This window comes from Zonotrichia albicollis, chromosome 19 (genome assembly GCF_047830755.1).
Source record: "Zonotrichia albicollis isolate bZonAlb1 chromosome 19, bZonAlb1.hap1, whole genome shotgun sequence".
Lineage (NCBI taxonomy): Eukaryota > Metazoa > Chordata > Aves > Passeriformes > Passerellidae > Zonotrichia > Zonotrichia albicollis.
Genome location: NC_133837.1, coordinates 5575436 through 5596533, shown reverse-complemented (window position 1 = coordinate 5596533; position 21098 = coordinate 5575436). Strand labels below are relative to the sequence as shown.

General features: G+C 48.7%; 1 long non-coding RNA gene across 1 annotated transcript; it reads right to left on the bottom strand.

Moving 5' to 3' along the window:
- Positions 1–845: 845 nt before the first annotated feature.
- On the bottom strand, positions 846–16301 carry LOC141731216 (uncharacterized). The gene is made up of 4 exons (XR_012583197.1): positions 16169–16301; positions 11256–11621; positions 1672–1936; positions 846–1216 (listed from the first exon to the last, which is right to left on the bottom strand). It is a non-coding gene; the product is annotated as an uncharacterized LOC141731216 (long non-coding RNA).
- Positions 16302–21098: the final 4797 nt, after the last annotated feature.

The following is a 21098-nucleotide window of genomic DNA, read 5'->3' as shown; positions in this document are numbered from 1 at the left end:
AAAAGGAGCAGGGCTGAGCACAGGTGGCACAGGACAACCTGGACCCTTGGTCTGTTTTGCAGAGAGAGGGAGGCAGGGGAGGATTTCAGAGCTGTGTGCAGGGCAGGACAGCCAGTCCCTGTGCTCTGCCCCTGCCCCAGGAGCTTTGGTGTGAACAGAGAGGGTGACAGCTCCCTGCCTGGCCCAGGGACTGGGCTGCAGGATTTCAGTGTGGGTGCCTGGGATATAATTATTAATATTATTATTATTATTATTATTATTATTAGCTTCTGTAAAACAGAGCAGCCAGTCAGGCCCCATGGTGTACAATTCCTGCTTCCAGGTCTGGCACCCCTGCACACAAGCATGGGCCCATGGGATTATTTTGGGGAAACCACTTCTTGTGACTCCCAAGGGGAAGTGAGCATGTTTTGTGCGTGAATTTGAATGGCCCTACTGTAAATTTGAGCATTTTTATTAAGCCAGCAGAATGGGAGAGGCTCTGCAGTTGCTACGTAGCACAATTCCATGGCTGCCAAGAGCAGGACCAAGGAGCACATCTTGACAAGATATTTCTGCCTAGTCCCAGCACCTAGCAGCTGGTTTATGCCTCCCAAAAGATAATTTTTATTTTTCTGGCTCTTATCCCAGTGATCATCAAAGTGAATATTCCCACTCTCCATCAGAAACCTCTCATTCCCTTTTTTTGTAACTCAGATCTGGTGTCAGCCAGGTTTGGCTGCTCAGGTGTAAAAGCAGGAGATGGGGCAGCAGTGAGGGCAAGGTTTGGGGTTTGTCTGTGTGAAAAACACCAATCACTTGTTTTTAAAATTTTAAAAGTTTAATAGTAATAAAATGGTTATAAAAATAGTAATACAATTAGAGTAATAATATTTTGGACAAATTGAATTAGGACAATATGAGACAATAGAAACAAAGAGTTAAGGACAGTCCGGGTACCTTTTTCTGGGCAGCACAAGCCCGAGAAAGGACCCACGTTAACAAAGGATTAACCCTTAAAAGCAATAGCCTGTTGCATATTCATACATCTCTTACATGATGTACAAATTCCATTCACACACAGGATTCTGTCTGGTCATCATCAACTTCTTCCTCTGAATCCTGACAGCGCCTTCGAGGCAGGAAGAAGTTCGTTTCTTCTGATAATGGGGCAATAAATTCTTTTTCTCTGAAAGACTGAGGTGTCCTGTGGCTGCCATCTCAGTGTGAGTCCTTTCTTTAAAAAAAAAATATCCTACATAGCATAGTTTCTATTTTAACATTTTTTATAACCTAAAACTATATTTAACGCACTACTTAAGAGAATTAATACAGCATTACTTTCTAACACAACACATATAATATTCATTTTAATATTTGCGAAAAGCCAATCATAAAATGTGCATTTTTCACAGTCTGCAATCCCTGACTGCCTGCCCAGGACTGGGCAGTGGGAGAGGCTAAATCCAGAGGAGGCAACCCCATGCTCCTGCTGCCTTCTTATTTCAGGCAGCTTTTCCACCCTGACTCCTATTTGTCTTCCCTCTGAAGGGGGGTAGAAGTTAGGGCACAGCTCTAGCTGGAATATATTTGTAAGCAGGAGTCCTTAAAACAGATAACGCAGCGTGCAAGGAGGAAATAAAAATAAAAACCTCTCCTAGGAGAAGAACAAAAGAAGAGGGGCTGAAATACCTGGGATCACAGCCTGTGCAGGGGGAGGGCTGCGGAGCTTAGGCAGGGGAGATGCTGTCTTTAGCATATGCTCTGCATATTTTACTGCCAGAGAAGATGTGGCAATGATTTAATATGCAAAAGTAGATATGGCATTGATATGCATCCACACCGCATAACATGTGCATACATATTTCAGAGGTGCTACAAGAAAGTGCATCGCTGAAGGCAAGCATTTATCAGGCTCCTGGTCAAACGTTTGAGACCTTCACAGCCTTAGGAGATCCTGCAGCAGGAGGAGGAAAAAAAAAATAACACGGCTTGATGATTATTAGTGTTTTAAATACAAAACGGCCAGGATGCTGGGGAGCAGTGGGGCTGAGGGATGTGCTGGGTGAGGAGCAGCCGTGCGGGTAAACAAAGGCTGCAGAGGCGGGGATGGAGCCGGGAGAGGCAATCACTCACCTGAGCCCAGCTCTCCTCTGCTCCACTTGTGCTTAAGCTCCAGGAAATGAGAGGAGCCCGTCTGAGAGATCTGCACTTGGGGCGGGTGGGTTCTGCCCGTAGGGTTTGTTGGTTTTTTTGGGTTTTTTTTGTTGGGTTTTCTTGCTTTTTGGGTTTTTTTTTTTTGCTTTTTCAGGGTTTTTTTGGGGGGTTTTGGGGTTTTTTTCTTTGCTTTTGGTTTGGGTTTTTTGGGTTTTTTTGTTTCATTCTGGGAGCAGAGTGTTACGAAAATTAATCCACAAACACCAGAAGTTTATGTCCAAAAATGAGACAGAGGAGTCCTTTTAGTTCATTTCAATAAAGGGAGAGGCCATGGGGCATTCCCGTGGGGTCTCACAAATTTTTGGGGTATGCAGCCTCCTTTTTAACCCAATTTCCCAGCCCATTTCCCTTCTCTCTTTCCCCATTTCTGAGGTCCTTGAGAGGTACAGACAAAGAAAAGGGAAGTTTGTCACACACAGCTGTGACCAGTGCAGGGGGACACAGCCCTCACCTCTCACCTGGGGCTGCCCCCTTGGCTGTTTCTATTTGCTCCTCCTTGGGGACAGCACAGCCCTCAGAGGCTGCACCGAGCTAAAACCAGGCCAGCAGCTTCCTGCTGCAAGAACAAACTGGGAAACACCTGGGGAACACATGAACTGTGTCCCACTGAGCTGTGCCTGGGCTGTGCTGCTGTCCCCAGGCTGGCACGGCCCCTGGCTGCAGGGCTGGATGCAGGATGCTGTGCACATGAAAGCACAGACAGTCCGTGTTTGTTTTGCTCAGTGACAGCTCTAGATTTTAATGTTTGATCACAGCAGGCAGGGAGGTCCTGCAGGGATTTCAGGATACTCTGAAAAGATACTCTGTCCCCATGCACAAACATGCATTTTCTTTACATTAAATGAGTGCCTACCTCACTGGGAAAAACTTAATTCAAACTGTACTCAGGCTGAGCATTTTGGCATTAGGAGGGGTCTGTCCTGCTCTGTTGTGTCTGCCTGCCAGCCCATTTCTAGGAGCTTGCAGCTCACTTTAGCACTGCTGTGGCACTCATTTCCCTGATCTGGCCAGCCCAGATTTGCACTCATCCTTTAGGACAGCAGGAGAAGGAGGAGATGAGCTGGTTGAGCTCTTGGCTGGGATTTGGCAGCAATGCCAAGGTGGCTGCCCTCACCCCAAACCCTGTGTGCTCTGAGGAGCTGCCCATTCTCCATAGGATGGGCTTGAGAGGAATGGTGGATTTGTCTTTTCAAACCAGCTGCAGGTCTGCTGGTAGATAAAACCTGCACTGGGAGATCAAAGAAACAATGGGAAGGATTCCACTGATTGATGGATGGAAAAAAGATGTTTGCTTTTACAAATAAACTGTAGGTTTGCTGATAAATGAAATTAAACATTGAAAGATGAAAGAAACAATGGAGAAGAAAAACCCCTAAAATCCATAAGAATTAAAAACTAAAAGGGAATGTTGTACCTTAGAGGGAAATCTTTGGTATCAGGCATTCCAGGGAGTCTGAACCTCTCAGTACCTCAGAAATTGGGAAAAAAAACCCTAAATTCTGTAAGAATTAAAAATTAAATGGGAGGGTTATACATTAGAGAGAAATCTTTGGTATCAGGTGTTCTGGGAAGTCTGAACCTCTCAAGTACCTCAGCCAATGGGGAAAGAGAGAGGGAAATTGGGATAAAAAGGAGGCTGTGTCCTCCAAGAATTTGGGAATGCCCCATGGCCTCTACCTTTATTCAAATAAAGCCAAAAGGACGACTCTATCTCCTTTTTGGACATCAGCCACTAGTGTTTGTGGATTAATTTTCCTGACAGGCTGAAGCACAAGCAGCTCTGCTGTCCTGCAGTTTGGCTCCTGCCAGCTCGGGCTCCTGCCTCCTTTTGCACCTTCAGGTGGCAGGAGAGGGACAGAGCTGGGTTTGGTGGCCAGGGACAGCAGGGACCACAGCTGGGTGGCCCCTGGGGAGGAGGACAGAGCCAGCAGCGAGGTGTGGAGAGCAGAGAGGGATTTTCCAGCACTAATGACAGCAGGCAGCACTCCCACCGCCGTGGAGGCCACTGCAACTCCATCTCTCCTTAATTATCTGGAATTATAGCACTGCTCTCGCCCTTTTTATGTTACGGTGGGAGAAATCAGGACATACATTAATTATCTAATCCGTATGTAAAGTGTCACATATAATTTTCCCAGAGCAAAAGGTTCTAGCTTTAAGACCTGCATCGTCTCTTAATAACCATGTGCGAGGGAAGAAAATAATATCCAGATATATGATTATTACAGTGCTGGTTGGCCACTGGTGCTCCTCTCCCTGCTTTTGGGGAAGTGTGTCTTACAGAGTTTACACTTGCAGGGTGACCTTTAAATAGCCCCAGAGTCAGCCCATGGCCTGGCTGGGCTGCAGGGAACTGAGAGCACAAACCCTACACTTGCTGTTGTTGTAGAAGTACAGTCTGAATCAGAAATACCTTTGGTACTTGCTGGTTGCTATTTTTTTCTGCATATGGAAAAGAGGGGAAGACCCCACAGCATCCCTTTGACTAAGACACATGGCAGCTGAAGAAGTCGATTAAGAAAATCAGTATTGCATTTATTAGCCTCCATCTATGATGCATGGTGTTATGCTAATATGCATGAATTAATTACTGTTATTAATTCAATTGAATTAATTTGATATAACTGATGTGTGCAGTGAAGATTTGTGGCGAGAGCTGCTTTTAAAAGGTGTCTCAGCCAAGGGCTGGGTGGATGGGAGTGGGAGGGAGGACAGGCTCTGCAGCAGCCCCAGCACATCTGTTTGCACCACCTGATGCAGCACAGCAGCCAGGAGACCTTTTTATCCCCCACCTCCTTCCCCTCCCTCTGTGGTCTGCTCATGACTTCATCCCCAGCTGCAGTTGGGAGCATCCTCATGCTGCAGAGATTCCTGCTGGAGGCAGGTACAGAGTAAAGCTGCTCTTTGGGGACCCTGAAAGAAGAGGAGAGAAGCAGAGGATGCAGTCCCATCTGCAGGAGGGGCAGGAACCCAGTGTCCAGCCACAAGGAGCAAAAGGCAGGGAAAAAAAGAGTGAGGAGGGAAGGAGCAGAGAACAGCAATTCTTCCCTGTTGTAGAAGCATCAGGGATGGATGGAGGTGAGAGATCTCTGCAGCCAGGGCTGGAACTTGGGGTTCATTGCAAAGGGCCTGGGTGCAGGGCCCTGCTGGGAGCTGCTAGCCACAGCTCAGAGCAGGCCCCAGAGAAGTAAAGAGAGTGGGAAAGAGGATGAGAGAGAGAGAGGATGAGAGGGTAAGAGGGTAAGAGACTAAGAGAGTAAAAGGGTAAGAGAGTAAGAGGGTGAAAGAGTAAGGTTCCCATTACAATACAATAAATCTTCTTCTGTGCTGAATATTCTATTTCTCACTAACCAATCTAGTACAAGATACAAATCCTATAGCATTTACATACAGCCTATAAGAATCACTACACTACCATACTGTGTTACATTTTAAACCCTAAAAACTCCTCTTTGGGCCCCATCTGCCAAGCTGGCAGGGTCTGCTCTGACCCTTGGGCCTGTCTGCAAGCAGAGGGAGTTGTTCCATCAAAAGGGGATCACCTTCAGCTGGCCATACCATTGTTTTCCAGTTGTTCAGTAACTGAGGGATCTCAAACCTTGCTTTCATTTCAATCTCACTTATAGTTTCTATATTCTCAAAATCTTTTGCCAGGCAATCATATTTATAAGGCTTTCCTGTTTCATCTTCCCCAACACCTGTGAGGGCGCTGAGGCCTTGGCACAGGCTGCTCAGAGGAGCTGTGGTTGTCCCATCCCTGGAAACATTCAAGGTCATGTTGGAACAACCTGATCCAGCGGGAGGTGTCCCTGCCCATGGCAGGAGGTTGGAACCAGGTGGTCTTTGAGGTCTCTTCCACCCCAAACCTCTATGTGATTCTATAAATTAGCAGCTCAGAACAGGAAAGGATCCCCTTTGCCTGGTTTTGGGTCCCTCTGAAGGTTTGCTGAGAATTCTCCTCACCCACTTTGGGCAGGAAGGCAGTGAAAGGAAGGCAGTGAAAGGAAGGCAGTGAAAGTCCTCAGCTCCTCCAGAACACCTGCAGAACACGAGGGTTGAGGTCTGATCACAAATACCAGCACAGGAAACCAGCTCCCAAGTGTGAGGCAGGGAAACCTCCCAGGGCCCCTGCCTGCACTCAGAATGTTGCAACACGTGGTTTGTGAGCTGCTGCTGCCAGGCTGTGAAATATTTGCATAAATTATTAGGGGGAAAATTTAGCTCAGCTTGAGAAAGCTGCAGCTCCCAGGCTCCTCCTGAGCAGAAGTGAAACCTGTGGTGTGAATTATTTGTCAGAGATTTGCTCGCAGAATAATCTGCCTGTGCTGTTGGGGAAAAGGGGCCTCAATGTATGACTGTGACTGTGCTCACAGGGGTCTTATGTTGAGGGAAGAGATGAGGATCTGACTCCATGTTTCAGAAGGCTTGATTTATTATTTTATTATATATATTTATTACATTAAAACTATACTAAAAGAATAGAAGAAAAGGTTTTCATCAGAAGGCTGGCTAAGAATAGAAAGGAATCAGAAAGAATGATAACAAAGCTTGTGTCTTGGACAGAGAGTCCAAGCCACCTGACTGTGATTGGCCATTAATTAGAAACAATCACATGAGACCAATCACAGATGCACCTGTTGCATTCCACAGCAGCAGATAACCATTGTTTACAATTTGTTCCTGAGGCCTCTGAGCTTCTCAGGAGGAAAAAATCCTAAGGAAAGGATTTTTCATAAAAGATGTCTGTGACATATGACCAGAAAATCAAAATGATCAGAAAATCAAGCTGCAGATACTGTTTAGGTGCTGGCAGGGATGGGACTTGGCATGACAGGATGTCCCCAGGAATGAAGGATGGGCTGGGACAGGAGGCCCTGTGGCTGGAACTGGGTAAAAACCCTCACAGCACCTGCTCTCCACAGTGGTGCTTTAAGCCATGAAACTAATTAATGAAATTTAAAAAAACCTCACCCCAGTCCTGCAGACCCCAGCACAGCCCCCTGGAGCAGAGCCTGGCATCCTTGAGCTGCCAGGGCTGTGTCATGTCTCTGAAATGACTGTAATTGCAATTCCACCAGACAAACTGCAGCACCCACAAAGGCCATCACTCCTCCAGATCATTCAATCATGTTGAAGCCCAAACTTGCAATTGCTCTTAATGGAAATGCAGAGCCCGGGAGTTTTTCCTTTAGGAAGGGAGAACCTGCAGTTTTCAGTGACCTCGTTTGGGTAGCAGAGTAGCAGCTAATTGCAGCCCATAGAGCTGACAGATGTCCCTGCTTCATGCAGCAAATCGGTCACATCTCCTGATAAATAGGGGACTTTCTGCTGTTATATATGAGCCCCATGCTTTAGCCATCCTCCTAATTCATTTCTGTTCAGTTTGCCAATAGCTTGGAGATATTTTACTGAAATTTTCTCCCCCCTCCCCGCCCGCTGTCCTGTGTGGAAGTGGTTTTTTGCCATTATTTACAGTATCTTGTTCTCCATTTCAGTCACCCATCAGCTGCTGACAGTCTCTATTGGGTCCTCTGCCCGTGGCTCAGGAGAGGAGGCACACTGTTTTCATCCTGAGGATGACTCCCTAAAGCAGAGAGCTGCTGTCTCCCACTTCTCTCTGCCCTTACTGGGATTACAGACTCATCCCAGTCCAGGGCAGCATTTTCCTCACTTTCCAGCCCATTCCTGGTTCCACTCCTGCACACAAACCACCCTCTCCTTGTGGTTTGGTGATCCCTTCCCTGTTGGTGCCTCTGTCACAGCTGCTCCCCTGCCCTGTGCCTGGATTTGTCCTGCCTTGCAGGGATGCAATGTTGTTTCTCCCCAGAGAAAAACATTGGGAAAAACAATGGGAAAATCCCCATTTTCCTCCTCCTCCTCCTCCTCACCCTGCAGAGAAGCCTGAGGAAGGGAATATGTCCAGTGCTGCTCCACAACAGTAGATCAAAGAATCATTGATAATTTGGGTTGGAAGGGGCCTTTCAGATCATCTGATTTCATTCCCTTCCACTATCCCAGGCTGCTCCAAGCCCCATCCAGCCTGGCCTTGGGCACTTCCAGGGATCCAGGGCAGCCACAGCCTCTCTGGGAAATCCATTCCAGTCCCTCCCCACCCTCCCAGGGAACAACTCCTTCCCAATATCCCCCTAACCTTCCCTCTGTCTCTGTGAAACCATCACCCCTTGTGCTGTCCCTTGGCAAAAGGCTCTCTGCAGGAAAACCTTTTCTCTGGGCTGTGATCTCAGCTCTCCCTCCCTGGGCCAGTTTTGCTCCTCATTTTACCCAAGGCAGCTGTTTGTCCTGTCATACACAGCTTTTCCGTGCCCAGTCCAACCCTGATGACCTGGCTGCAGATGGTACTTGGCACTGCTACCCTCTGCTGAGGTTTGTTGGGATTTGGGTTTTTTTTCTTTTTAAGAAAACATTTTAAAGTGGGGGAAAAAAAAAAAAAAAGGGGGGGGTCTGGGATGGGGCAAATTGGGATGGGGCAGAGCTCTGCAATTTGCACAAGCAGAATTGTCCTCCAGAGATGCTCTCAGCCCTCAGAGGGGGCTGAGGGGGCACAGCTGAGATGCTCTTATCCCACCTGCTCTTAAAAACCATCAAAAAAGCAAAGTTTTCCCTCCTCAGGAGCTTCTGGGACTTGGTTGGAGCCACCAGACAGAAAGGGCTTTCCTTTATGTGTAGATGTGTGTGCATGTGAAGATGCATTAATTATACATTTATTAAATGTATTTATTATTCATCCTGAGGTAATAAGGTACTTTATGTTTATTAATTATACAGTTAATATATACAGGTGAAGAGGCACTGAGTATATATATATATATTGAACATATAGGTGCAAATCTGTACTGTGTATATATTTTAATTCCTTTAAGTCCTTCCTGCAAATTAAGCTGATGACTTTGCGATGCCTCTAAGGACATGAGAAACAATTGCCTGCTGGCTTCATTATAGAGCCTGGATTATCCCATCCCCTCTCAGCCTTTTGCAGACCAAACCCAGCTCATTCAGCCTTTCTCTGCAGGTGGGTCATGTTTGTACAGCTCTTATTGTCCACCCCAGGGATGAATGGCACCAGGTGTGCTTTGGTTAGAACAGACAGGTGTCTGCTGAGGAAGGCAGGAGCCTCCCTTGAAGTGGAAAATGTAAACCCCCTCCCTCCAAACTATTATAATTTGAAATTAAGGGGCTCTCAGGCAAAGAAATGGGAATGGGAATAACAGTTCTGTACTAGGGAAATTTTTAAAAATACAAATGCAATAGTACAAAAAAAAAAAAGAAAACAAATCAGTGGCAGAGTCAGAGCAGTCCCTGCCCCCCTGTGTGTCAGGGGGTGTCCCAGCCCATGCCATGGGGGCTCAGCCCTCCTGCAGTGCCAGCTGTGGCTCTGCTGCAGCAGGGATCCTGCACAAGGGGGGAGTTTTCCTCTGCAGCTCCAGGGCTGCTGCAGATGGGCCTGGGCTCCCTCTGGCCATGCAGGGCAGCAGAAAGCTGCTCCTCTGGCAATGCAGGGGGCAAAGGCTGCTGTGCTGTGCCAGGCTCAGGTTGGATCCAGGTAGGAATGCTTGGCTCCTCCCCTGGGCGGAGCATCTCCCCATGGGATGCTGGGATTGGATCAGCCCTGCAGGGACACTCAGTGGCCATGGAGAGCAGAGATCTCCTGGAGGGGGGGTTGGCTGTGGAGAGATAAAGAAAAAACTGCCCATGGACAGCAGAGAACTGCCCCAGCTCTGACAGATGAAATAGGACACATACTTGTCTTACAACCCAGGCCAAGGTGTCCCCAGACAGCTGCTCTCTCTCTCTCTCGGTGGCTTCTCCAGGAGGATGATTCCCCCTTCAGTGGGGGACAGCAGGGACACCACCAGCCTGTGCCAAACCCAGATGTGATGGGCCCCAAAGCAGCCCCCACAGCTCTTGGAGCTGCCTTGGTGCTTTCTGTCTGGGTCGGGGGCTGTGAGCTCCACCTAGCTCAGCCCATGGCAGAGGCTGAATGCATAACAGCAAGAAAAATGTTTCCGTTTTTAATTTTTTGAAGTGTATTGGTTGGTTGGTTGGTTGGTTTTTGTTGTTGCTGTTTAGTTGGGGGTGATTTTTTTGTTATTTTTTGATTAGCTGACTTAGCTGAAAAAGCACAGGGTTTAGTCGTATCAGCTACTCCTTCACTCTGAAATATTTCATTCCAGGGGCTGGTTTCTCCCTAATATCCTCCTTCTGGGACAGCTTTAAATCCTAAAGACTGGTTTATCCTAAATCCTAAAGGCCCACAGCAGAGCCAGCAGGGCCAAGAGGGTCTGTGGTGGAATTTTGGTTGTGTCTCCTCCACAATAACCGCAGAGCAGTTCCCAAAAGTTCCTTGCAGGACTTTTGTACCCACTGTTGGGTGTACCTGCCCTTTCCTCCTTGCAGAGCAGCAGGCCAAGGTGTAAACGAGCCCCCTGATACCTCCTGGTAATTAGTAGTGGATTTCACTGGTTTTTCCCATCTATTTCTTTCCTATTCCTTTGTTCTTCCGCTGTGTGACACACAGGAGACTTGTAAGACTCCACTCTCTCTCACCTGGATTTGCTCTGCCCTTTCTGGTGGATGGGAGGGATTTGAGGATATTAACTTAATTGGCAAATGGATTGCTCAGACAGCTGTGACAGAGCTGCTTGCCTGCAGTGGCCTCTGGGTTCAGCAGCCCCCAGAAGGTTTCTGGCACCTCTTGCTGTGTTTTGGCACCTCCCCACCCCTTCAGGGTCACCCAGGTTTGAACTGGGCTTAAGGGGTACTGCACTGAGGGCTTGAAGACAAGGTGCTTTGGGAAAAAATGGGAATAAATGGAAAAAGAAGATGTCAAGGAAGCTGCAAGTTTGAGATGTGTGGGAAAACTCAATGTGTGGCACAGGGGATTTGGTAGGGGTGTTGCAGAACTGGCCATGGTATTTCTATCAGCATTATCAGACATATAAATCCAATAAACAGGCTCCCAAACCTCATCTCATTGCCATTTTGTGCTTAGAAAAATGGAGCTGCAGTGACCTTTCGTAGCCCAGGCCCCTCCAGCTCACCTGAGGCTCTCTGGCTTGCAGGGCTGGGTGGTCCAAAAGGTCACAACAAAGATGAAGATTCCAGTGTTTGGGGATGGAGCTGGCACCTTGAGAGGTGATCCTCAGGTGGCAGAGATTCAGAAAAGTGGCAGGTTTATCCACTGAAGGCTCTTCTGGAGCTGCAGCAGCCCTGGGATGACTGGGGTGGGGGTGTGGGATGTTGTGGGAGTTCCCACTGGGTACAGAGGTAGAGTCTGGCAGGAATTTCAAGGCTGTGATGAAGGCAGAAATGTCTCTTCTCTGATGCCATGGCCATGGGAAAGCTGGAGTGCATGCAGTGGTATTGACATTTGTTGGTATGGAGGCAGATTTCCAGCAGGCAGCAAGCTGTGACAAGAAAAATAGCTAAATTGTCCAAGGCTATTGATGGCTTCCCAGAGAAACTCTGTCACTCCAAAAATGAACTGTCCCCTTCAGTCAAACGTGTCTCTAATGAAAAATACACACCCAGAGACTTTCAGCCTGTGTTATTAATGTGACCTTTACTCAACTGGCTCCCTCTCCTTTTGATTTCTGTGAATAAATGTAATTAGGAAGGTGCGTGTTCCTCACACCACCACGCTGCAGGGGAGGCCAAGGGGATGCTTCCCAATCAGCTCCTTCTGAAATGCAAAGGCAGGGGCAAGTGGAGGCTTGGCCTGGGTTTTGGGATGTCCTGGACAAGGTGGGATGGGTGGTGCAAGGAGGCACAGCATGGAGCTGGGAAGCTGCAGAGCTTCGTGGCACTGGGGAGGAAAGCACGACTGAGGGGGAAAGATTTTTCCCAGAAATTATTTTCCCTGGAATTGCTCAAGGCCAGGTTGGACAGGGCTTGGAGTAACCTGGTCCAAGGAAAGTGTGTCCCTGCAGGGAGGTTGGAACGAGATGATGCTGAAGTGCCCTTCCCACCAAAACTTCCTGTGATTCCATGAATTAATCTGTTTCCAACACTGCACAGAGAGGTTTTCTGGCTCGTGTAAGGTGGAGGGATGGGATTTTTGCATTACAAACACACATTTCTGAATTGCCCCAAATGTGCTGTTTGGAACAAACTCACACTTTGCTGTGAAAGCTTTAGCAGTCTGAAAATTAATGGCCCACAGGCAGGATGGAGGGAGAGTTTGAAACAGTCTGAGCCTGAACCCTGCTAGGAGTGAGTCTGGCTTTAAATAAAAAACAGTATTAAAAAAAAAAAAAATCAAACGACCAGCCTTCAAGGCAGCAACTTTTGCATGTTTGACTTGTCCCAGGATAGTTTCCACAGGCCAGAGGAGCATGTGGGTTTGATAAAGAGCTTGCTGAAACAGAGCAGGAATTTATGGCTCTTGGCAAAGTTTAGGTAACTCACAGGAAATGGGTGACTGTGTGTCCCCCTTGAACAACCAGCACCCCTTGTAGGTGGGAATTCTTCCTTGAGCTAAGGGCACCTCCTCTCCTCCTGTTTTGGTTCCATCTCTCCTAGGATCTCATGTGTCCATAATCCTTTCCCTCTCCTTTGCACCTTTTTCTTCCAGAAAACAAATCCTGCAGCTGAATAGGAGGAATCAGCCTTTCCTTTACAAGCTGCTTTGCTATAGCTCAGTCACATCCAGCAGTCTTCGAGGTCCTTGGGCATAAACACACCCAAAATATTTTAGAAAAGTTTCCTGGAACATGGCAGGAGCTGACTTTTGTGGAAAAGTGCTGGCTGCTCTAAGTTTGAGCCTTTGGAAAATCAAAATTTACATGACACGTTGTGGAAAAGCACTGGCTGCTCTAAATTTGAGCCCTTGGAAAATCAAAATTTACCTGACACATTTGAAGTCCCTTGGCCAAACTCTCCACTGACGGGCACTCAATTATGTGTTCCCTTTTTTTTTTGGCTTGGGTTCCTGGGCTCTTGGCTTGGGGATGAAGCTGGCAGGATATATCCCCTGGGCATGTGCACTGCTGTCTAATGCTGCTACCTACCTGGGAAAAAACCCAAATATCCTCATCCCAAATCCCTGATGCTTTTCTCTCCTGAGTCTTTGTTCTGTGTGTGCACAAATAAAGGCTGTGGTGTGAACGCTGCCTGTTGTGGTGGATAATAAATTCATTCATATTTCTGAAGCACTAAGTAGCGTAGTTGTAATGCTGTGGGCAGGCCTGCGAAAAATGAGTAATTCTGTCTTCAAAGCAGGGTTGATTTGTGTGAAGGCACGAGTTTGCCCATAACAATAAGGAGAAAACAAAATACTGAGGAGCTGCTTGTTAAATGAGCATCCTCCCCCTGCACAGGGCAGGGCTGGGGTCCTGCATGCCCCTGCACTGACGGGCTGCTGCCCATAATCAGAGGGTTGCCAGCCCTAGGTTACCCAAAAATCTGGTTTCTGAAGGCATTCACACCCCTACATTCCTCTCGTTGTTTGCAGCACCTCGGGGTAGAAGTTGTGAATCAAACAGGCGGGTGGTGCTGGATTTTAACATTTGCTGCATTGGCCTGGCCTGCCTGGAGCTTGTTTTCCACAGGCTCCCAGCAGTGGGGAATTGCTGGCAGGAGCCAACTTTTCAGCTGGGCAGAAGTGGACTGGCAAAAGCAATTCCTCCTCTTCCAGCACTCAGAGCAAGGCTTGGAGCTGCAGCATCGTCCATCCCTGGAGAGGGACTGGGTTACAATCCAGTGGTGCCACATTCCTGATAAACACCGGGAACCTGGCTGTGGCTGGGCATGGAAGGAAAAGGGTAGAGGGGCAAATCACTGCATAAATTTCTCACCTTAAAGTATTTTCTTGGCTTTAATGTGTGTGGATGTGGGGCCTGTGGGGGCATGGAATGTTCACAGTGACACCATCCCACCGGCCACGGCTGAGCTGTGTTTTTGATTTTTGAGTCCTTTGGTGTAACCCATTAGGGTATTTTTCTTGCCTTCTAGATCTAATCACAGCCAGCAATGCAGGTTGAAGCATTTCAAGTGTGTTTTTTTTTTTTTTTTTTTTTTTTTTATCTGGCTGCCCTTTTCCCGTTGTTATCGAGCGCGGGGCCGTGTTGATTTGCATGCCATTTTGCTTTTGATCTCCATGGCAACTGCTACCAAATGGCCTGAGAATAATAGAGGTGCTTTTTGGAGCTGTAAGCAGGCTCTGCACAGAGCGCTGACACCGGAGCTTTGCACCAAAATAAATAAATAAATAAATAAAATGGAAATGAAGACGATGGCTGTGGCAAGGAGCCTCGAGAGCAGCCCGCTCCCCTCTCCCCATCCCCCTTTGTAGGACAGATGTTTTTGACAGCCACTTGAAAGAAATAAATACACAGGCAGAGGGATGTGGGGAGGGATGAGCCAGCCCAGTGGCAGCAGGCTGGCAGAGCATGGAATCATAGCTCAGGTTGGAAAAGCCCTATAAAATCGAGTCCAGCCCTGCATTGCCAAGCCCTTTGCTAACCCATGTCCCCAGGTGCCACATCACACATCATTTAAACCCTTCCAGGGATGGTGGATGAGGCTGGTGGTTGTGACAGAGCCCACCAGCCCCTCTGGAGAGCTCCTCCCCAGCCCCCATGGAGTGAGAATGCTCTCCCCTTGCCTGGCTCCATCCCACTGCTGCTGCTTGGGTGCCCCTTTCCTTTGCAGGCAGCAGGTGAAGTTTGGGGTTGCTTCAGTGCTCTCCTGCTGTTGGATATTTTCTCCTTTAAATAATCTTTAAGTTGCAGTTTGTTAGCTCGGGTTATCACAAGGCTGGGAAATGGGGCACTGAGCTGTGCAGCCCTGAAAAAAAAATAAACCCCTTATTTTCTGTCCTCTGTTGGAGCCTGAGCTCACCATGGGGATGGGAAGGTTGAGGAAGGCTCGAGGGGGACAGCAGCCTTTGGCTATGTCACTGTGGTCACTCAGATCCACAGCACCCAGCCTGTGCTGCCTCCATCCCCTGCACAATGTCAGCAGAAATAAAACCATCCTCATCCTCCTCATCCTCCTCCCCAGACCTGAGCTGGTGCTGGGCAGCCAGGCAGCACTGCTGGGGCTTGTGTGTCAGGTCCTGTCCTGCTCTGGGTTCCCCCCACATTTTAAGGATGCTGATGGAAGTGCTCTTGCCTGCCTGACTCTCTCCCACCCCTGTTAGCCTTTGGAGGCTGTGCTGGCACAGGAGGATTTGTACAATTTCTTCAGGTTCTTGGACTCGAGCCAGCATCAACAAACCTCAGGGCAGAAACTCTGCGAGGAGCAGGAAATGAGGGAGCTGTTGGGCTTAGTGGCTGTGTTAGATCACTCTAAAGCATGACTTAAATTCAGGTTTGCAATTTCCTCCCTTTCACCTCCTCTGCCATGAGCCCCAGTGCTGCCTCAGCCTCTGCATCCAACCCAGAGCTGGGCTCATTTCATGAACCTGGGATTGGCCACAGTGTTAAAAAAGAGAGGGAGGGGAGAGCTGATGGACACGGGGAGGGATGAAGAGAGCTGCAAGGATCAGCATGACAAGAGTTTGAGGCTTTTTTGCTCAAAACCTGCCTCCTCTTTTGCTGCTTTAGGCAGCAGAGCAGCGTTGGCTGCTGCCGGGAGCTGCAGTGAGGGGTGGAGGATGCTGGAGGAGAAACAGCCCCTGGAGCATCTTCCAGCCCCTCCAGCGTGCTGGCAGAAGATGAGAGAGGTGCCTTTCCTTCAAAGCCAGAGAAACGCCCACCCAGGTGCCAGTCACGGTGCCCAGCATCGCTGTGACAGCGCCGGAGCTGCTGTGCCAGCGCGTCCCTCCCGCTCCTCCCTGCTCAATTAACACAGCAACCACAACTTGGTTATCCTAGGCATGAAACAAGGCTAATGAATCATGTCGCACTTTGAAGCCACGTTAGATCTGGAATTTGACACCAGCTTTTACATCTATGTCACTCTGCCCCCTCCGCCCCCCCCCCAACGCCGGGCAGGCCAGCTCAGTGTTTACCTGTCAGTCAGCGGAGGAATTTGCATGTTAGTTAAGCTGTTAGCATGAGTAATTACCGAGTGGGTCAGGGGCTCCTCCCAGCCAGCCGCTCGGAAATGCTTCGCCTTGCCAGCGACATCTCTATCGACATCTCCATCGCGGCGGGGCCGCGGCGGCTGCGGGGGATGGAGGAAGGCGAGGGTGGCTCGGGGCTGGTTGCCCATTGTCACCTACCCTCTGCCCACTGCCCACTGCCCACTGCCACCATCACCCTCTGCATGCTGCAGGCTCCAGGGAGAGCCTGTCCACTGCCCACTGCCCACTGCCCACTGCCCATGGCCCATTGCCCACTGCCCACTGCCCATTGCCCCTGCCTACTGCCCTCTGCCTACTGCCCCTGCCCACTGCCCATTGCCCACTGCCCATTACCACCTGCCCATTGCCCACTGCACATTGCCCACTGCCCACTGCACATTGCCCACTGCCCACTGTCCACTGCCCCTGCCTACTGCCCTCTGCCGACTGCCCCTGCCCACTGCCCACTGCCCATTGCCCACTGCCCATTGCCCATTCCCCACTGCCCTCTGCCCATTGCCCACTGTCCACTGCCCCTGCCTACTGCCCTCTGCCCACTGCCCATTGCCCATTGCCTACTGCCCTCTGCCCTCTGCCCATTGCCCCTGCCTACTGCCCTCTGCCCACTGCCCCTGCCCATTGCTCACTGCCCATTGCCCTCTGCCCACTTCCCACTGCCCACTGCCCATTGCCCACTGCCCACTGCCTTCTGCCCATTGCCCATTGCCCACTGCCCACTGCCCCTGCCCACTGCCCATTACCCATTGCCCACTGCCCATTGCCCACTGCCCATTACCACCTGCCCACTGCTCATTGCTCATTGCCCACTGCCACCAGCCCACTGCCACGTCTCTGGACTTCTGCTGGTCAGAGTGACCCAAGATGCATTAGAAAGTCTCTTTTTCCCAGCCTGGTGGGCAAAGAAGGAGTCAGAACTCTTCTATTCTCAGTCTCAAGGTTGTTTATTGTTTCTTATCTATAAAATTCTTTCTCTGGCCTGCCGAGATCCGTTTAGCAGGTCAGACAGAGGCACTCTGCCTGCCCTCAGGGTGGTGTTATCTTTTTATACTAAAAACTACATGTACAATATTTACAATAATTTCCCAATACCTATCACCTATGTTAGACAGTGAGCTTCCACTCTAAACCAATCCAAAAGTGCCCCATCACAGCAGAAGATGGAGGCCAAGAAGAAGAAGGAGAAAGGTTGTACATGCCCAGATTCCTCCATCTTGCCCCCTGAACCTCCATTCTAAAAACCCCCAAAAATCTATTTTTCACCCTGTGACAAACTACTTATTATTCTACTTAGACTTTTAGGCTCTACTTAAGCTTGCAGATCCTCATATAAGGTCGGTAATTTTTCCCATGGGTCATAATCAAAGTCACAGGTGTCTTGAGCTCTGTGCCAGGGTCTGAGCCCCCTGGCAGGGGTCTTGGCAATCCAGGACAGCCAGAGGGATGTCCTGAATTCCGACAGCCACCTGCCCACTGCCACCATCACCCGCCGCTTACTGCAGGCTCCAGGGAGAGCAGCCACATCTCCAGGGGAGGGAAGGGCTGTGAGAGCCCTGGGTGGGACAAGAGAAGGGGAGCTGCAGCACCAAGAAGGGGTTGGCAGAGATGGAGGTGGTCAGGCTGGAAGGAGAGGCAGCAGGTCACCTTTGGATTCATGTTCCACCAGCAGTGAGCTGAGAAATGAAGGGGCTCTTTCACAGAATTCACAGAATCACTGGGTTGGAAAAGACTTTCAAGATCATCGAGTCCAACCCAGCCCCAACACCTCAACCAACCCTGGCACCCAGTGCCACATCCAGGCTTTGTTAAACACTCCCAGGGATGGGGACTCCACCACCTCCCCAGGCAGCCATTCCAGAACTTTATCAACCTTTCTGTAAAAAACTTTTTCCTCATATCCAACCTGTATTTCCCTTGGTGCAGCTTGAGGCTGTGTGCTCTGGTTGTGTCAGTGCTGCTGCAGACAGAGCCCAGCCCCAGCTGAGCACAGGCACCTTTCAGGAGCTGTGAGAGCGATGGGGGCACCCCTGAGTCTCCTTTTCTCCAGGCTGAGCACCCCCAGCTCCCTCAGGGGTTCCTCAAAGGGTTTGTGTTCCCAGCCCCTCTCCAGCCTTGTTGCCCTCCTCTGGACACACTCAAGCCACCTTGCCCGCCACCTTCTCCAGCAGGAAGGGCCATTCCTGCCTGGCCAGGGCCCTGAAGACCTCACAGTACCTGCAGAACCCCAGTCCTCAGCTTATTTCCTGATTTTTCTTGGGATTTCCCCCCCGCCCCGCTCCAAGCTCTCTTGACACCTTCAGTGCATTCCTCTGCTCCACATCTCTGTGAGAAAAGGGAGTGATGGTCACAGAGGGAGTGAGTGACCCACAGCTTCTCAGGGGACATTGTCCACATCAAATGGACAGTCTAGGTCAGGTTTGCTCAGTTGTATGATAGTGATTTTGGGGAGTGCTTTCATTCTCCTGATTTTCATGTTGTTTTCTCTCAATTATGACTTTTGATTACATCACAAATGGGAATCTCAAAGAATTCAATCATATATTTCAGTCAGGGCTGAGAAACAGATCACCTGGCTGATTTAAATAGCAAAAATACCACAGGGCTTCAAGCCTTACATTGTAATGTCATTAAAACCACTTGCTGCCACTACTTAAATGCTAAGCAGTAATGTAAAATTGTAATAGAAAAATGGAAAAAGAAAATTTTAAGAAACCTCTCACCTCAGCTTTTGAATGTTTTGGAAATTTTGTTAAACTCAGGGCTATTTCAGAGGGAAGATTTTGTAGGATTTTTTCAAATATTAAATGGGTTCCAATTACACTTTTTTTCTCCAAATATCAGCACTCAGTGAAGAACACAAATCCTGTGTTTTGACTGTCTTTGGTGCTGACTGCACTTACCAGAAACCCACTGAACAAAGTCCATCCCTTTTACAATTCACAAAAGCTACAGAATAAATCTTTTCTAAGGTAATGTTTGTTCTGAGAATAAATCGCGGTTGTTTGGAATGCTTAAACTTTCAAAAGGACCTGCTCTAAAAGCCCAATTTTTAAACAATTGGATCGTGAGTGTAATATGAATGTAGTTAAGATGATAAATGCAGCTAATTTTCTCCCTCTATTAGCCCCTTTCACATGCTACTTACAAATGCCAGTCAAACTCGGCAATCCTTTCATTTTATTATGCGGTGACGAGGCGATTGGATTAAAAATACATGATGGCATTTTCTAACTTGGATTTATAAGTGCCACTGCCACATCTAATATTGGGCTGACATTTGCTGGGCGCAGGGGGAAGTGTGGTTTGTTGGTGCAGGCTGGGGAGAGCTGCCATCTCCTCCCTGGTGAGCCAGCAGGGATGGCACCACACCTCTCTAATCAGGGGTTTTGGGGCTATTAGAGCCTCTGCTGAGGGAGGTAGGGTGTGGAGGTGGTGTGGGGTTCGTTGCTTGGTGGGGTGCTTGAGGTCTTCACTCTTGTCTTGGTTTGGAAAGCCAGATGTCTGCTAAGGAAGGCAGGAGCCTCCCCTGAAATGGAGAATGTAAACCCCCTCCCTCCGAATTGCTATAAATTTGAAATTAAGGGGCTCTCAGACAAAAATATGGGAGCAGGAATAACAGTTCTTTATTAGGGAAGAAAATAAAAGGATAAAATAAACAATGCAGTAACCAAAACAACACTGACAGAGTCAGAACCCAGCCTGACACCCTGTGGGTCAGGGTGTTGGCAGCAGTCCCATTGGAATTGTGGCTCAGCCCTCCTGCAGTGTCAAGGCTGGTTCTGCTGGAGCAGGGATCCTGGAGAGAAGGATGTGTTCTTCCTCTGAAGATCCAGGGGAAGAAGAGGCAGCTGCTGTTCCTCTGGGGAATCCAGTGGAGAAGCTGTGCTGGTGTTCCAGAATCTCCAGATTATACCCAGGTAGGAATGCTTGGCTCCTCCCTCTGGGCTCCCATCTCCCAATGGGATGCTGTAGTTCTTATCAGCCATGCAGGGACATTCAATAGCTGTTATCAGCAGATGTCTGCCCTGAGGGAGGATTGGGTGTGGAAGAGATAAGGAAAACTGCCCACTGAACAGAAGACAGCTGCCGTACAGATGGTAAATAGAATACAATTTGCCTTGCAATCTGGGACAACACTGGATATTGGCCTGAAGTTGCAAGAGGTTTAATTTCTTGAGTTTCCACTCTAACCAGAGTTCTCAGCCTTTTTTCAGAACAGTAATTCCCTTCTGCTCGTTCACCCTCCAAGGACATCTCTCTTGGCCACTCCCAGCTGGAGATATTTTCCTTTTGGCTCTGAAGCAGTGCAGAGGTGTTGTTGTGTGTGGTTAAGTGTCACGGCCTTCCCAAAAACTCCAACCTCCATCCATCTCTTTCCCATCAGCCGGAGCCTTTGTTTCTCCAAGCTCTGTCTTGGTGTAGCATCATCCAGGTGCTGGGTTGCTGACAGACAAACACCCAGCTTTGGGTGGTGTGGGCATCTCTGGTGTGTTCATCCATGCATCATCATCATCATCATCATCATCATCATTTTTATGATTATTATTGTTGTTATTTTTATCATTTCTATGCAAGTGGGGCACTTGCTATTCTGGGTTCATCCAATTACAGCCAGGTCTGTGGCTCAGGTCCCAAAGGTGAGGTGTCCCTGCTGCCCAAGCCATCCACTCTCCAGATCAGCCATTGTTCCTTTAAACGAAAGGGACACTAAAGTCCAATTATTGCAATAGAATGGGCTGCTTCTTTAAACTGAGGAATTTGACTCAGCTCAAGGGATATTTGTGATTGCCTCTGGCTTCCCTGGAGCTAAAAAATTATATGCTTTCCCTCTTCACTAAATTAAAACATAGTTGGATTG